Raw genomic sequence first — 16,651 nt, 5'->3', positions numbered from 1 at the left:
TTGGGGGCGTGATTGGCAGCTGACCCTCACACCTGCCTCCTGCCGGACCTCACCGTTTCCTGTCCCCTCCTGTCCCCAATCAGAGGCCAATTTACTCCACAATCACCAGGGTTTCCAGGCACCTGAATCAGCACCGCTGCGTTTCAAACAGCAGGTGAAAGTGAGACAATGATAATAACTGGGTTCCTTTTCAACAAGCTTTTCAGCAGGGCGTGAGCTAGACCTTGCTTTTCTGGGGAAGTGGACAGAATTCACAAAGGCAGGAAGACTAATTCTAAATTCTGGAATGTTCCCTGCCTGGTGAAGAATTGAAAGTGAAGGCCCAGGGGGAGGGGAGGTGGACAGTTAGAGGGATGTTGACAAATAAATTCGAATGACAAAATAAGGTCTCGGGCAGTTTAGGAGCAGCTCCATCCTCGGCAGGGTGTTCTCCAAAGTTGGGGTGGAGGGACCCTTGCCATAGGCCACTTGCATCCCATCAGATGCCCCTTCTTCCCCTGGCTTCACTGTGGACTCCAGAATCCCCGAGTTTACACAGGGACTGGTGACTTTTCCAGGGGTACACTCAGTCCAAGCTGGTATATTAGAGGTCCCTTCCTTGAGAATCAAGGAAAGTGGCTGAGAGACTGAAGTCTCAGCTCAACTGCTCTCTGGAACAATGAGATGCAAATGAATGGAGCTGATGGAGGGGTCATGCTCCCCAGGTGGAAATGCCCAGGAAAGAGTAAGCTGGTCTGCAGTGAGAGCCAGAGAGGAGAGCTGAAATAGCAGCTGAGCAAACACAAAGCAGAGAGAGGGCTTCTGGGCCTTCCTCTGATCCGTGTGCTCGATCCAGCCCTGCCCGGGGCCTGGGCTTCTGTGAGACATTCCAGTGTCCTGGCAACAAATGCCCATTTCCACTGTTTGCAGCGAGGCCAGCCCTAGTGAGCCACAAGTCCTATTTAGCCTGATTAATACAATGCCCATTTCCCTTCCCCCAGCTCGTTAAGCATGGAGATCTCAGCCACTCTCTGGGCTGATTAAGAACATACGAAAGTGTGGTCACTTAGTTATGTCTGACTCTTTGCCCCCCATGGGCTGTTGCGTGCCAGGCTCTTCTGTCATGGAATTCTCCAGGCAAGGATACGGGAGTAGGTTGCCATGCCCTCCTCCAGGGAATCTTCCAGACCAGAAATCAAACCTGGGTCTCCTGCATTGCGGGCAGATTCTTTACCATCTGAGCCAGCAGGGAAGCCCTTAAGACTACCTGCTGCTGCTGCTAAGTCGCTTCAATCGTGTCAGGCTCTGTGCGACCATAGACGGCACTCCACCAGGCTCCTCCGTCCCTGGGATTCTCCAGGCAAGAGTACTGGAGTGGGGTGCCATTACCTTCTCCATAAGACTACCTGGGGGAAGGGATGCAAATTAGTGGCCGGTGAGAGAAGAGGTTGCAGTACCAGAGGGACTCAGGTCTGGCTCCATCTAGTGGGGTGACCTTGAACTATAACCTCCCTGATGGGCAGGTTCTTCTCACTCGGGCTGCCGCAGATGCCTCCTAAATCTACTCCTGGCCCTCTCCAATCTGTCTGCATCACATAGTCACAAAAAGCTCTTTGAAATGCCAGCCATTTGGAACTATTAGGGAAACCACCAGCTGAGTTTTCTAAAGGTGCCCTCAGCCCAAACTGGCATATTGAGGTCCCTTCTTTGAGAAGCTAGGAAATTGGTTAAGAGAGTGAAGTCTCAATTCAACTGCTCTCTGGAATAATAAGATGCAAATTTAGGAGTGCATGGAGGGGCCATTTTCCCCAGGTGGAAATGCCCAGGGAAGAGAAACCATCCATGGAAACCCCTCAGTGATTTTCTACTATTCTGATGATAAAACTGAAGACTGCCCACGCCAGCCCAGCCCACCCGAGGCCTCTGTAACATATTACACTCTTTCCCCTTGGGGTTGCAGACACCCTGATACTCCTCCCTGGAGAATGCTTCCCCTAATTCTGCCTCTCCCCAACCCCCTTTTACCCAATTACCTGTTTTGATTTTTTTATTAACATCATTGTTGCAATTTAACTTATTTACTATAAACTTCACCCTATTAAAACGCACAGTTCAGCAGTTTTAGCATATTCACAGTTATACAACCATTACCACCATCTCATTCTAGAACATTTTCATTACCCCCGAAAGAAACCCTGTACCATCAGCAGTCTTTCCCCATCCCTCCCCCTCCTCAGCCCCGGGACACCACGAATCTAGTGTCTCTATAGGTTTGCGTATTCTGGACATTTCACATAAATGGAATCACATAATATGTGGTCTTTTCTCTATTTCCTTATTTTGTGCTCTAATCTTTATTACTTCTTTCCTTCAGCTTGCTTTAGATTTAGTTTGCTCTTTTTTCCCCATAGTTTCTTAAAGTGGAAGAAGGCTATTGGTTTTAAGTCTTCATCTTTAAATATATATTTATATATTTATTTGGCTGTGCTGGGTCCTGGTTGCAGCATGTGGGATCTAGATCCCTGACCAGGGATGGAACCCAGGCCCTCTGCTTTGGGAGCGCAGAGCCTTAGCCACTGGACCACCAGGGAAGTCCCTGTATAGGCATTTTAGACTCCATACAGGGACCTCTCACTCCCCAGATTCCCCATCCACTAAATTACCCCCCATCACCCTGTCAGGGGTGACCCAGTTTACCACATGACACCCAGACCTGCCTCCCAGCCCTCAAGGTCCTTTTACAGGAAGCAAGAAGAGGTTCCCCTTGGTGGGGGAGCATCTCTTCCACCTGCTGGAAAATGGCTGTCATGAACTGATAACACTAAAACCAGACGCTACCCGGCCATGTGTGAGAAAGTCGCCACAAACGGAAACCCTGCTCCGTGTGGTGCCCTCATAAGGCTCTCAACCTGCAAAAATGACTTTAGCAGAGCCACCACGACATCCACAGTCACCTGCAGCTCTGGCCAAGCAAGATGCTCAAAGCAGCCAGTAACCTGCTCCGCAGAACTCTGCCAATGCAGAGATCACGTGGTCAAGAATGGCGTCCACTCTCTGCCATGCTCAAGTAGAAAGTGGAAGGTCCTACCAAGCCCAGGAAGGAGGAGAAAGGTCTTCGAGTCCAGGTTGGGGTCATCAGCCCCTAAGCAGTGACTTCTGCAAACGAGGAAAACAACCAGCAGGATTAGAACCGGCAGACAGAGGTCACCGCAGGAGCAGACTCTCAAGAGAAGCAAAGGAATGAACCCTGGGAAACCCGGACAGCAGCTCAGTGGCTGCTCTAAGATTCGGCCTGGGCTGATCTCCCACCCTTTGGAGTTAGAATTTTGCATTCATCTCTGACCTTTTCTTGGCGAATCTAACTCATGGCACCGTCCCCTGATCAAACACCTGCCCAGACCCTGACATTAACAAGGACAAGCGCCGACAATGCTTAGACCAGTTGAAATTGGGTCGTTCTCTGTCGCTAATCCATGTGATTTGATGACATTAAAAAAAGAAACCAGAAGACAATTCATTTCTCTCTTACTTGTAAATGAGGCTCCACTTAAAGCAGAATAATTTCGAAGTCGAGCTTTCTTAGGCGAAGGGTCCCTGTGGGATGGTACAAAAGAACTCGGGGTCTAGCCCTTGTTTTCTGATTACAGTACCAAACACTCCCTCATCTAACCCCCCTCAACCCGCCCTCTACATCGAAGAGAAATACACTGGTTTCAAAAAATGAAGTTCGCAAAATAATAGACACTCCTACATTTCACCTACATTAAGCCAGCATTCTCTATTAACTTTCCACTGGGGACCAAGAGAAAATTGTTTCAAAACTGGGAACTAAATTTAAGGTTGTGGGGGGAAAAAAAAAAACCACCTTCCCCAAGCCCAAAGGTTTGAAGTAGATTTGCCTCACACTTTTAAAAGTTAGAGGTCAAGGGACTACTTGTTTGAGAGGTCACCTTGTCACGTCAGCCCAGGAATTATGGGTTCAAATGGGGTCATGGAAAAATTCAAGGATTGGGCTTCCTGGGTGGCTCAATATAAAGAATCCACCCGCCAGTGCAAGAGACACAGGTTTGATCCCTGGCCTGGGAAGATTCCATGTGCCTTGGAGCTGCTAAGCCCGGGCACCACAGAGCCTCAGAGCCACAACTACTGAGTCCATGCATAGTAACTACTGAAGCCCACACACCCTAGAGCCTTCTCTGCAACCAGAGAAGCCACCAGAATGAGAAGCCATGCACTGAAACTGGAGTAGCCCTTGCTCTCTGCAACTAGAGAGAAGCCCTCACAGCTACGCAGACCCAGACAGCCAATAAATAAATACATAAAATTCTTTTGGAAATTTAAGGATTGGTTAAAGACAGCTTCTCCTCTGAGTTTTAGCAATAGGACAGACACGTTCCACCACATTTTTGGTGCTCTCTGTGGGGCACACGGCACAAAACAGGATTCTTGGATTGCAAGCAACAGAAACCAGGTGTGGCTGACTTAAGGAGAAAGGGATTTACTGACGGGATACCTCATAGCTGGGTAATAATGGGAAGGCTAAAGATCCTGACATGGAAGAGGACAAGAACCCTGGCAGCTATAGGGTCTGAGCCTCAAGGTCTAATCAGCTGCTACCGCAAGAATAAGAGGCTCCAATATCCTTTCCCTTCCTGCTTCACTCTGCTTAGATTTCAGATCCCAGAAAGAATGATCCAGCAGAATAGCCCAGCTTGGGTCAACATCCCACCCCTTGACCTGGGTGATGGCTACCTAGCTGTGTTTGCTTTGTAAAAAATTAAACAAGCAATATATTTAGAGTTTATGCTGTTTTCTGAACAGAGCTTAAGAATTTTTTTTTTAATGTGGACCATTTTTAAAGTCTTTAGTGAACTTGTTACAATATTGTTTCTGTTTCATGTTTTGGTTTTTTGTCTGAGAGGCATGTTGGATTTCCGCTCCCCAACCAGGGATCGAACTAGCACCCTCTGCCCTGGAAGGCGAAGTCTTAACTACTGGACCACCAGGGAAAGCCCCTGTATGGATCTTACACCTCAATAAGGCACAAAGTTACGCCTAACCAGCAATTCCACCCCAATACAAGTAAAACATGGAAGAGAAATAATACATAAAATTGAAAACATAAATCAGCAAGAATACTTATGGCCAGTCCATTTATAATAGGCTAAAACTAAAAACAGTCCAAGGCTCTATGAACACGTAAATGGATAAGCAAATAGTACATATTCAGATAGTGGAGTACTGCTCAGTAATAAAAAGGAAGCAACTAAAAAAAAAAAAACAAAAAAGGGAAGCAACTACTGATACATACAAGAGCCAACTCATTGGAAAAGCCCCTGATGCTGGGAAAGATGGAAGGCAAAAAGAGAAGGGGGAAACAGAGGATGAGATGGTTAGATAGCATCACTGACTCAATGAACATGAATATGAGCAAAATCTGGGAGATAGTGGAAGGTAGAGGAGCCTGGTGGGCTGCGGTCCATGGGATCAGAGTCAGACATGACTTAGCGACCGAACAACAACCGATACACACACAACAACAGGGAAGAATCCTAAAACATTATGTCAAGTCAGAGTGAAAGAAGCCTTTGACAAGGGTACATACATGTGATTCCACTTATATGAAGTTCTGCTGCTGCTGCTGCTGCTAAGTCGCTTCAGTCGCATCTGACTCTGTGTGACCCCAGAGACGGCAGCCCACCAGGCTCCCCTGTCCCTGGGATTCTCCAGGCAAGAACACTGGAGTGGGTTGCCATTTCCTTCTCCAATGCATGAAAGTGAAAAGTGAAAGTGAAGTCGCTCAGTCATGTCCGACTCTTAGCGACCCCATGGACTGCAGCCCACCAGGCTCCTCCGTCCGTGGGATTTTCCAGGCAACAGATATGAAGTGCTAGCGTGGGCGAAACTGATCTGGAAAAAAAATTAGAATCGTTGATTCTAAGGAAGCCGGGAAGGGATTGCCTGGGAAGAGGCACGAGGGAACTTTCTAGGGTGATGGTCATGTTCTCTGTCTCGAAAGGGGTCTGGGTTGCACGGGGATATGCTTTTATCTGAGCTCTTCTGATGAAACACATAAGATTTGTGTATTTCATTGTTATGCACATTTTACCACCAAAGAAAAGAAACATAAACAAATACTGAAATCCAGTTAATGATAAGCTTGCTGAAGTATTTGACAGTTTTATCCATCAAAAGATGCTATTAAGACAAGTATTTGCACCACATAATAAACAAAGGATTAGTATCAGAATTGACAATAACCTAATAGGAAAAAAATGGGTAAAGAAAAGTATGGGTGTGTAAATGAGGCAACACGTAGCCCATAAACACATTCCATCTGAGCAGTAATCATCAAAATAACAATTTAAACTGCAGTGAGATACTGGCTCCCTCTTAACAGAGTGGCAAGAGCTAAAAGTGTGGATGATACCAAATATGATGAGGATGTAGAGCAACATGCCCTCTGGTCCAGGGCCGGAGAGAGAAGCAAGAAAGAAGATAACAAACAGCCTGCGACCTTGTGATTCTGCTCTATACATCCTAGAGAAACACACTGAAAAGAATCGTGCTAACAGCAAGGAAAAGTGGAGACAACGCAAATGTCCATCAATAAGTGGAGGGGGATAAAAACTGGATCACTTTACAGCAGCAGTTAAAAGAAAAGAAAAAGGAATGAACCGTAGCTGCTCATAACAGCATGAACCTCAAGAACACACACACGGATCAATTAAAAAATGGAATGCAGCATGATTCCATTTATAAAAGGTGAAAAGCATACAAACTTTAGAAACATATTGTTTAAAGACATAAACCTACATGGGAAAGTAATAGAGAATAGCAAGCTAATAATGATAAGAGAGAATTCAGGTTAGTGTATCCCCTGGGGATGAGGAGAGTGGAGGTCACATGTGAAGAAAGGCATAAAAGCAATTTCCAAAGGGCTGTTAATAACTGTTTCTTCCATTAGCTGGGCACATGCCTGCTTTATTGTTGTTGTTGACTCCTTGCGACCCCATGGACTGCAGTCCACCAGGCTCCTGTGTCCATGGGATTTCCCAGGCTAGAATACTGGAGTGAGTTGCCATTTCCTTCTCCAGGAGATCTTCCTGACCCAGGGATCAAACCCACGGCTCACGAATTGGCAGGCAGACTCTTTACCACTGAGCCACCTGGAAAGCTGTCTGCTTTATTATTCTTTAAACTGTACATATATGTTTTATATGCATATAGATCTATTTCACAATGGTTTTTCAATCAAATATTTTCTTATAGTCCAATAATTTCCAGTTAAAGACTGGGGTGGGGGGGAATGATCATATTTCCCTAGCAACAAGAAACATACAACTCCTAGGACAAACTTAACAAGAAATGTTCACAACCCTCATAAAAAATCTATGAAACTTTAGTGAGTGCTATAAAAACAGAGAGGACAGGAAGATATCAATCAATATGGGACAGACTATATTTCTAGAGAGGAAAACTATCATTATTATTTCATAAATTTAATATCATTCTAAATTAGATTCTAATGGTATGTGCAGAAGAGCAATCAAATGATTATAAATTTCATAGAAAAGAATGAATAAATGTGCAAATATAATCAAGGAAATGTTGAGAAAGAATCTGCACTACCAGGGGCTAACTATGTAAAGTCATAATTTGAAAAATGTGATAGTGGGACTTCCCTGGTGGTGCAGTGGTTAGCACTCTGAGTTTCCAATGCAAGGGGTGCAAGTTCAATTCTTGGTCTGGCAACTAAGATCCTACATGCCATGAGGCACACCCCCCCCCCAAAAAAAAAACCCATGATAGCGGAAGAAAAAGAGGTCAGTTAATGAAAAAAGAGAAAACCTAGTTCATATTTTGTGCACAATAATAAAGGTAACATTTAGAGTCAGTTGGGGGAAGGAGGAAGGAAATCTAGCAACCAAGACCAAAGTCTATTAACCTAGTAACACAGGTTATTGGACCTGGGAGGCTAAGGGGAAAGAGGGGAGGGAGACTCTCATGTTTGCCTTTTTGAATTTTGAATAACAGGGTTATAATGTACAGTTGACCTTGAATATAGTGGAGGGTGGTGTCAGGGGCATCAACCCCTATGCTTCTGAAAATTGCCATATCACTTTACAGTCAGCTCTTGATATCCATGGTTCTGCATCCACAGATTGAACCAACCATGGGTTATGTAGTATGATAGTACTTCTTTAGTGAAAAAAAATCCATGAATAAGCAGACCCACGGAGTTCAAACACATGTTCAAGGGTCAACTGAATAGTCCAAAGAAATTAAAAAAAATTTTTTTTTAGCAGTGTCACACAGCATGTGGGATCTTAGTTCCCTGACTAGGGATTGAACCCATGCCCTCTGCATTGAAAGCATGGAGTCTTAACCACTGGACCACCAAGGAAGTCCCTTAAGTTTAAATTTCAAATGCAAGTGGTAGGAAAAGCAACTGAACCAAAAGAACTGGTACACAATTTGAGAAGAAATAAAATCAGGCTTTTATACCTAAACCAAAATAAATTTTGGTAGAATTAGAGTTGAACGTAAAAGAGAGAGCTAAATGGAAAAGCTGACATAAAGAACTAGAAGAAAATATAGGTGAATATTTATCTGAGCTTGGGGTGGGGGAGACATTTCAAATCCAAACGCAAGGGAAGAAATCATAAAAGGACTAACCACGTGCATCAATCTGCTGGGGCTACGAAAACAAAATATCATAAACGGGGCAGCTTACAGAACAGACCTTTATTTCTCACAGTTCAAGGTCAAGGTGCCAGGCAATTCAGTTTCTGGTGAGGGTTCTCTTCCTGGCCTAGAGACAGCTGCCTTCCTGCTATGTGTCCATGTGGCCTTTCCTCAGGACATGTGTCAGGACAGAGAGAGAAAGAGAGAGCTCTTGGCCATCTCTTCTTATGAGGGCACTAATTCCATCATGAGGGCCCCACCCTCATGGCCTTATCTAACCCTAAATACCTCGCAAACACCCCATCCCCTATACTATCACATTGGAATTAGGGCCTCAACATATGCATTTCAGAAGAACACAAACATTCAGTCCACAATAAACATCAGAAACTTATCTATGTTTAATAGTAACAATAGATAAACAAACACTGGATTGAGAAGAAAATGTGTTACATAGATGACAGTCACTATTCATATGGGTAAGTAAATGTTAAATAAAATATAGGTTAGAAAATCACTGATACAGAATGATCTCAATTTTTAAACATTAAACATGTTTATCTCTCAAGGCTGGGAATCACAGATGTTCATATTCTTCTTTGTACTTTTGTATGTTTTCTAAATTTTCTATAATGAATATGAATTCCTTCTAAGACTCAACAAAATGCCTGTTGTTTTTAAAAAGTGTCACATCGTGGTCAAGCAGTATCCGAGACAGAGGGTCTAGTTCTGCAAAATGTTAGGAGGACGGTTGGTGAGCCAGGTGTCCTGCACATCCTAGGGTGTGATCACCAGGAACCCCAAACAGAGGCAAGTCCTCCCCAGAGGAGGCAGGCATGATGAGAATCTTGCACCAGTGAAAACTGCCCCGTGGAAAATGGTTGAAGCTCCAATACTCTGGTTACCTGATGCGAAGAGCTGACTCATTGGAAAAGACCCTGATGCAGGGAAAGATTGAGGGCAAAAGGGGAAGGGGGCGACAGGGGACGAGATGGTTGCATGGCATCACTGACTCAATGAACATGAGTTTGACTAAGGTCTGGGAGATGGTGAAGGACAGGGAAGCCTTGTGTGCTGCAGTCCATGGGGTTCCAAAGAGTCAGACACGACTTAGCAACTGAACAGCAATGGAAAAGGGAAGATTTATTTGAGATGGCTCCAAAGAGACAGACCCAGACCCAGAATGACAAAGAGGCAGATCTCAACTCAAAAGAGGGAAGAATTTCTCTATGAGCTGCCACAAAATGCGAAACACCAAACAGTGAACTTTGTGTCACAGTCCACCCAGGACTCAGGGACGAATGAAGACGTCTTAGATCAGGAAGAGGGGGTAAATTAGACATTAATTTTTAATCATATAGTTACTTTTCCTTTAAAAAATTTAAAACAGATTGTATACTTAAAATGAATGACTTCGGGTATATAAATTATACATCAATGAAATTATTTTTAAAAGTTTAAATTTCACAGAGAAGGTGATATTTCTCTTTGATCATCCCCCCCAACACACACACACACACACACACACACACACACACACACCCCCCAAATGCTGGTGCCCTTCCCTGTGGATAATAGCTATTGTAAGTTTGGAGTGCCTTTTTCTAGACCTTTTAATATGCTTTTACATGTAGGTATATGTTATATATATTTACTTGTGATACTTGTGTATGCTCAGTCAAGTTTGACCCTTTGTGACCCCCATGGACTGTAGAGCCCACCAGGCTTCTCTGTCCATGGAATTTTCCAGGCAAGAATACCAGAGTGGGTTGCCATTTCCTCCTCCAGGGGAATCTTCCCCTCCCAGGGATGGAACTCATATCTCCTGTGTCTCCAGATTCCTTACCTGCTGTGCCATCACGATTTGTATTCATAGAAAGTACAGCCGACTATGTGAAAACATTTCTATAAGAGGCATCATAATGTGCTTATCACTTTGAAATTCACTTTCTTCACCTTATAATCTTAGAGATTCATCATTATTGTTATAGGAAGACCCCACTAATTCTTTCTCAAAGCTGCATAAGACTCCCAGGTGTGAAAATGTGAGCTGATGTAGCTGAAGCTATTCCACCACCAGCAAACGTTTAAACGTGTACAGTTTTCCACCTCAGACTGCAAACCGCCACCAAGGCCATCCTAGAACTTTCCACCTGTGCACACACACCAGGCTTCCTTTAGGGCAGATCCTGAGAAGGAAAATCCCTGTGATGTAGGGCAGATGCTGTTTCACTCTAGCAGGGCCTGCCTAATTGCTGCCCAAGCCTTAGATCCCAAGGTTTTAAAAACCGGATCCCCGTGAAATGTCTTGTCAGTTTTAGCTCAGTGTTTCAGCCTACCTGGCACATTCTGCACTTGATTTTGCTCCACTGATCTTTAACTATTCAAATCACCACCCAACCATGAGATGGGCTGCCGCGGTCATTGGCAGCACAGAAGCCAAAGGCCACCTTCCTGGCTTCTCGTGGAGAGGACTCTCAAACAGGGAAGAGGCCCTTCCAAGCTTCTGTGAATCAAAGGATGCTCTACCAGTAAATGAAAGCGGATAAGGGCTGAGCAAGAAGAAACTGTACAAACCCTGGTATCAGCTCAGCCACTTGGATGTTGTTGTTTGGCCACTAAGTCGTGTCTGACTCTTTGCGATTTCATGGACTGCAGTCCACCAGCCTTCCTTGTTCTTCACTATTCTCCCAGAGTTTGCTCAAACTTATGTCCATTCAGTCAGTGATGTTATCCAACCATCTCATCCTCTGTTGCTCTCTTCCCCTTCTTCTTGGATGGGCCAAGCCCAAAGATGAAAATGTGTCAAGATGTTTAAAAAAAAAAAAGCATCAACACATAAATTAGGTGCGAGTGCAGCTGAGTGAGTCAGGCAGGAGTGAGTCAGGCAGGCATGGGTATTGACAGTCGTTCACCCTCCTCACCAGGCAAGCCAACCACCAACTCCGTGATGACCCCCACCACGGTCACCACAACACCTGACTGATTCATTGTCCACGATAGACGAAGTGCTTTTACATAAGGTCCTACCTCCGTGACTGCGGTCTTACATAAGGTGCTCCAGTATTTTTAGCAGCATATAACTGCCATGTGGAAGGAGGAGCTCATTGCCCAGTGAATGCCGCTCACTTTCCAGGCTGGCGCAGTCCTTGAAATGCTGATGTTCTGCAAGCAGCGCGTGGCTGTTGGAGCAGTGAGGATGTCCGTGCAGAGGACTGCAGCACCAGCCAGATTCTGCTCTTTCTCCAGGCCAAACGACAGACCCTGGCCAGCAGGGGATTCACTTCACTTCCCTTACCGCCAGGCCACTTCATGAACTTGGCAAGAACCCAGCGAGCCACCTCCTAGCTTAGCAAGCTCTCCCCAAACCCAGTGAAAGAGAGGGGGACAGGAGAAAGCCAGAGTGGGCCCTGGTCCTGCTCCCACTTCCCCAGAACCTGGGTGCCCATCCTCGTATCACCTCCCACCTCTCAAAAGAAATCCAAGATTCCAGGTCCAGTGTCAAGGGTGTGGCCCCTAGGAGGGACTGGAACGTCAGTATTCCTGTCTTGGGTTGAGGGTCACTGCTGCCTTTTTCTGTTTTGGTAAATTTTATTAAAGTATCATAGACACACGCAAACACACAAGTACACACAACAAATTGGTGAATCTCGAAAAGATGAACAGTATGTGACCAACACCCAGACACAGAAGCAGCACATCACCAGCCTCTAAGCCTTCCTGTGCCCCTGGGAACTACCAGCCTGACTTCCAAACCTTATAGCCACCCTGCCTTCTTTGCACATGGTGTAAATGGGATCCTACCTACGGGCTGTGCTCTTTTTCTGTTTGGGGCCTTTGCTCAACAGTGTCTGCGTGACTCTTCCGTGTTGTTTTGTGTGGCTGCAGACTGTTCTGTGGTACAGCGTCTATCGTCTATTCAGTGTTCTATTTGTCCACGCTACTGCCTATGGACACCGGGTGATTGCCAGTTTTGTGGCAATTACAAATAGAGCTGCTGTGAACGTTCTAGAACATGACTTTTCACTGCAGCCTTCTGCCTCTCACGAGACCTAAGAAGTTGAAAACGACTGCTTTAAATCAAATCTTGAGAAAGCCAACGTGCTCTGCCTCTCCAATTCACCGTTTCCTTCTTTAAACGCAGTCTGTCCGCCATCAATGTGGCACCGAGTGAAGAGGTTTGGCCACAGGTGTCAGGCTTCCTAGTACTAAAGCCCAGCTCTGTCACCTACTTGCTGTGCTCCCTTGGGCAAGCACTTAACCTCCCTGTGCATTTTTCTTACCTGTACAATGGGGGAAACAATAGTACTTTATCTGGTTGAAGATCAAATAAAGAAACAAGGTCTGCACAAAATAAGCGCCCATCAAAGGTAATAGCTATGATTACAGTCAAAGGTACCCTGTCTTTCTTGGCACCCCAAGGTACCCTAATCTGGATGACCCCCTGCCAGGATAGCTGAGCAGCTCTTACATAAGAGGAGACACTAACTAAAGACAAACAGTCTCACCACCTCCAACTGGAATGGAGTTGTACCAAAAGCCCTCACTAATCCCCTGGCGGTAGAGGGGTTAGGACTCTAAATTCCCCATGCAGGGGGCATGAGTTCTATCCCTGGTCAGGGAACTAAGATCCTGCATGCTGCGCGAGGCACAATCCAGAAACAAAAAAACAAAAAACAAAAAACTGCTCTAATAAGCCCTCCAGACCATGCTGTTTCCCTCTGCCTCTCCAGCCATCAAGGATGCGTGCAGGCCACAGTCACTGTCCTTTTACCCACAAGGCACTAAATTTCATTCAAACTGTGACCTAAACCAGAGGCACCATCTGGGGGTCACTCTTAATGGTGTGTCAAGCAGCCTGGTGACAAGCTGCTGGGCCATTAAAGGTGCCCAGAAATCACTGTTTGAAAAAAAAAAAATGTTCTAAATGTCCACGCAAAAGGAGAGTCAAGTGGAATATTTCATAATTTTAGACGACAACGTTGGAAAAAGCCCCTAGAAGCATACGGCACAGAGACCTAGGAGCAAGAGACTCGGGGCCTCCCATTACTGGTTGCCATGGCAACTGTATTTCACATCAGGAACTCATTTTCATATGACAGTGACCTGTGGAGGAAAGGGAAGGACAGCTCCTAAGGAAACTTTGTTGAAGGTGGTTCTGTTGGGGGTGGGGTTGATTTCTGTTTACCGAATAAAAAAAGCACTTAAAGGCCTCCGAAGGAACAGAAATGACCTGAGGGCTCCTTGGGGTTTTGTGTTCCACAACTCTTACCTGAGACACACAGACAAGACACACATTCACAAACATACACACAGTCTGTTTCAAAGGCCTCTGGGGGCAGTTGTCACAGCCTCCTTTAGGCACTGGTCCCACCATTAGGCTTCTGTTCTATTACAAAGTCCTTTCCTGGGGTCCAGCAAAGTCCCAAGCAACCAGCTAACCACACCATCAGGATGTCCTGGGCCAGGTGCTCCCTGGCGTGAAGCGTATGCTTTCCTAGATAAACAGCAAACCCCAGTATCAAACAGTCTTGCAAGTCAGACTTGAGTTCTAACCTCTGTTCTGCCTACCCTCAAGTGTGTGGTTTGGGCCAGTCCCTGGACCTCACTGGGTTTGCGTCCTCATGGGCAGAATGAAAACCAGAATCCTAGCGCCTATACCTCTGGGGGTCGCACAGATTACACACTCGAGGAATCTCTTGGAAAGATCAGCACACGTCTGGTACATACTGACCACTCAACAAACAGCTGCTATGAATAAGCACTGGAAAAGCATCTCCTACACCCACGATACAACTGGAGGCTAATAGCAGAAAACAAAGTGTTAAATGGGGTGGCACAAACTGTAATGAATCCATCTGTAAGACCAGCGAGAATGCAGGCCAGTGGGAATCCAGAAGACTCGAACAGTCCAGGAGAGAGGCGGGATTTGAATCAGTGGCTCAGTGGTAAAGAATCCACCTGCAATGCAGGAGACTCGGGTTCCATCCCTGGAGAAAGAAATGACAACCTGCTCCAATATTCTTACCTGGAAAATCCCATGGACAAAGGAGCCTGGCAGGCTACAGTCCTTGGGGTCGCAAAGAAGTTGGACACAATATAGCGAGTAAACAACAACTGAAGGATGGCCGGAGATGTCCTTGGAGATTAAGGGGAGGAATTCCTTTATTGAGTCAACTGGGTACACGGTCCTGGGGATCCTGGAGGAAGGCAACAGGCTTCAGGGACACAAAGGGACCTGTGATCAGCAGACAGACAGCTGGGGTCTCGTGGGCATGGTGGAGTGGGAAGGCCAGGAGAGGAGACCCCGGTGGGGTTGAGAGAGGCAAAGCTTTCCCAGGAAAACAGCTTCTGAGCTGCGTCCTCCAGACTAAGGCGGAGAGGGCTGACCATGGTAGGGAGGGAAGCAGTCTGGGGACTGGAAATTGGTTTGCGGCGGTGAAGCCACATGACTGGGAACCACAGGAGGTGAAAGAGCTGATCTCTGTGCAGGAGGCCGGAAACCTCTGAAGATTTCCCAGGGGAGAATGCAGACAGGGTAAGGCAGCAGTCATCCAGGAGGAATCAGGCTACAGGTGACATGCCAGATGGACTGTGGGAGCTGGAAACGATTCTGGCATCAGATCAGCCAAAGGGGCCTCTGAACTCTGGCCTGAGACTTTCGAGGCCTGGAGCAGAAGCCTGGGTACAAGAGAGCAGGAGAGGCAAGGCACTTCAGGGAAAAGAGGGTATGACAGAGGGGCAGGAAACCCACTGCTGGGGAGTCAGGAGGACACGGTGATCTGCAGGTGTCATTGGGCATTCCAGGAGCTAGGCCAAGGACTAGAATCTGGGGGTGAGGGGAATTCCCTGACAGCTTCCAAAGCGAGTTCTCTGAGAAGATAAACATGGGCCTCTCAAAACATCCCAGCAAAGAGGGAAGGGGCCTCAGAAGAGGAGAAGGAATGATGGAGAAAGACGAACAAAACCAGGAGAGAAATGACAGCAGAGAAGGCTGCAGACAGGGCACGTGCGCACAGCAACCCGCCTCCCGGGCAGAAGCAACGGCAGCGGGATCAGGCCGAGAGGGAAAAAGAAATCAGTGTTTGGAAACAAGCTGGCTTCCAAGGAAGCAGCTTTAGCAACGTGGTGGGGCCGGCAGCTGGGCAGCAGGATTAAGAGGGGAGGCGTAGCGCCAAGAGGCAGGCAGCAGGTGCAGAGCGCTTGTCGGGAAAATGCAGCAGTGAGAGAAAGAGAAACCAAGCTTACGGCTCTGGTGCTTCTGTTCCCTCCCTCCCCCCAACAAGAGATGGGAGGCCAAGTGGGTGTCAGAAGCAGGAGGATGGAGGGGCACGTGCAGACAGCCACAGTCTCTCCAGGTGTGTTGAGGGGCGGGCATGTTGAGAGGCAGAGACTGGACTGCAGCCCTGGCCCCCCCAAAGTTCCTACCAGGCGTCCAGGGACACTCTGAAGTCCCAGACCTCCAAACGCTGGGGATCAAGAGTTCCCCCAGACCCGCTCACCCCCTGGGCCCCTGAACTCACAAAGGAGGCATTTCCACCTCACACCTCTCCCCAGGGCCACCTCCAGGGGTGTGGGTGTCACAGACGGCACACGCGGGATAATCAGGTTCTCAGCCTTCTGAGCAGCAGGCAGGGGACAAAATTCCAGACTTCCCAGCAGATCCCTGGCTGCAGCCCATGAAAGGGGGCTTCTACCTCACAGCACAGGTGTCACAGGGCATCCCTGTGAGTACAGAGCCTTCATCCTGAAGGCAGGGAGGCCCCCCGGATGGATTTCTACACTTCCTCCAAACCTTAACCCTGAGAAAATCAGAGATGGGCCCAACTGCTGGGAGCAGGGTTTTGGGGAGACCGGAAAAAAACCCTGGACAGGATTTTCAGGCTGAAAGGTGCGCAGGGTGAGAAATCTTGTCTGGCCAGTGACAGCTACCTCCATCCCGCCCTCCTGGGCACCAAATGCCATCAGATTCCCACTCCTGACC

General features: G+C 46.9%; 1 protein-coding gene across 6 annotated transcripts in view; it reads right to left on the bottom strand.

The window, feature by feature from the left end:
* RPH3AL (rabphilin 3A like (without C2 domains)) overlaps nucleotides 1–16,651 on the bottom strand; it is a 138,439-nt gene that overhangs the window by 121,035 nt on the left and 753 nt on the right. For 2 of the 6 annotated variants that reach the window (XM_069603098.1, XM_069603092.1), the window contains exons 2-3: nucleotides 14,696–14,867; nucleotides 11,245–11,436 (exon numbers count right to left, since the gene is read on the bottom strand). The exons of 2 other annotated variants lie outside the window; for them this stretch is intronic. The gene's annotated coding sequence lies outside the window, so the exon portion shown is untranslated. The remainder of the gene's footprint in view (nucleotides 1–11,244; nucleotides 11,437–14,695; nucleotides 14,868–16,651) is intronic. 2 more of the 6 variants (XM_069603090.1, XM_069603096.1) reach the window with 1 other exon arrangement.

This window comes from Ovis canadensis, chromosome 11 (genome assembly GCF_042477335.2).
Source record: "Ovis canadensis isolate MfBH-ARS-UI-01 breed Bighorn chromosome 11, ARS-UI_OviCan_v2, whole genome shotgun sequence".
Taxonomy (NCBI): Eukaryota; Metazoa; Chordata; class Mammalia; order Artiodactyla; family Bovidae; genus Ovis; species Ovis canadensis.
The sequence above is the reverse complement of the archived record's forward strand: the minus strand, read 5'-3'. Positions and strand labels throughout refer to the sequence as shown.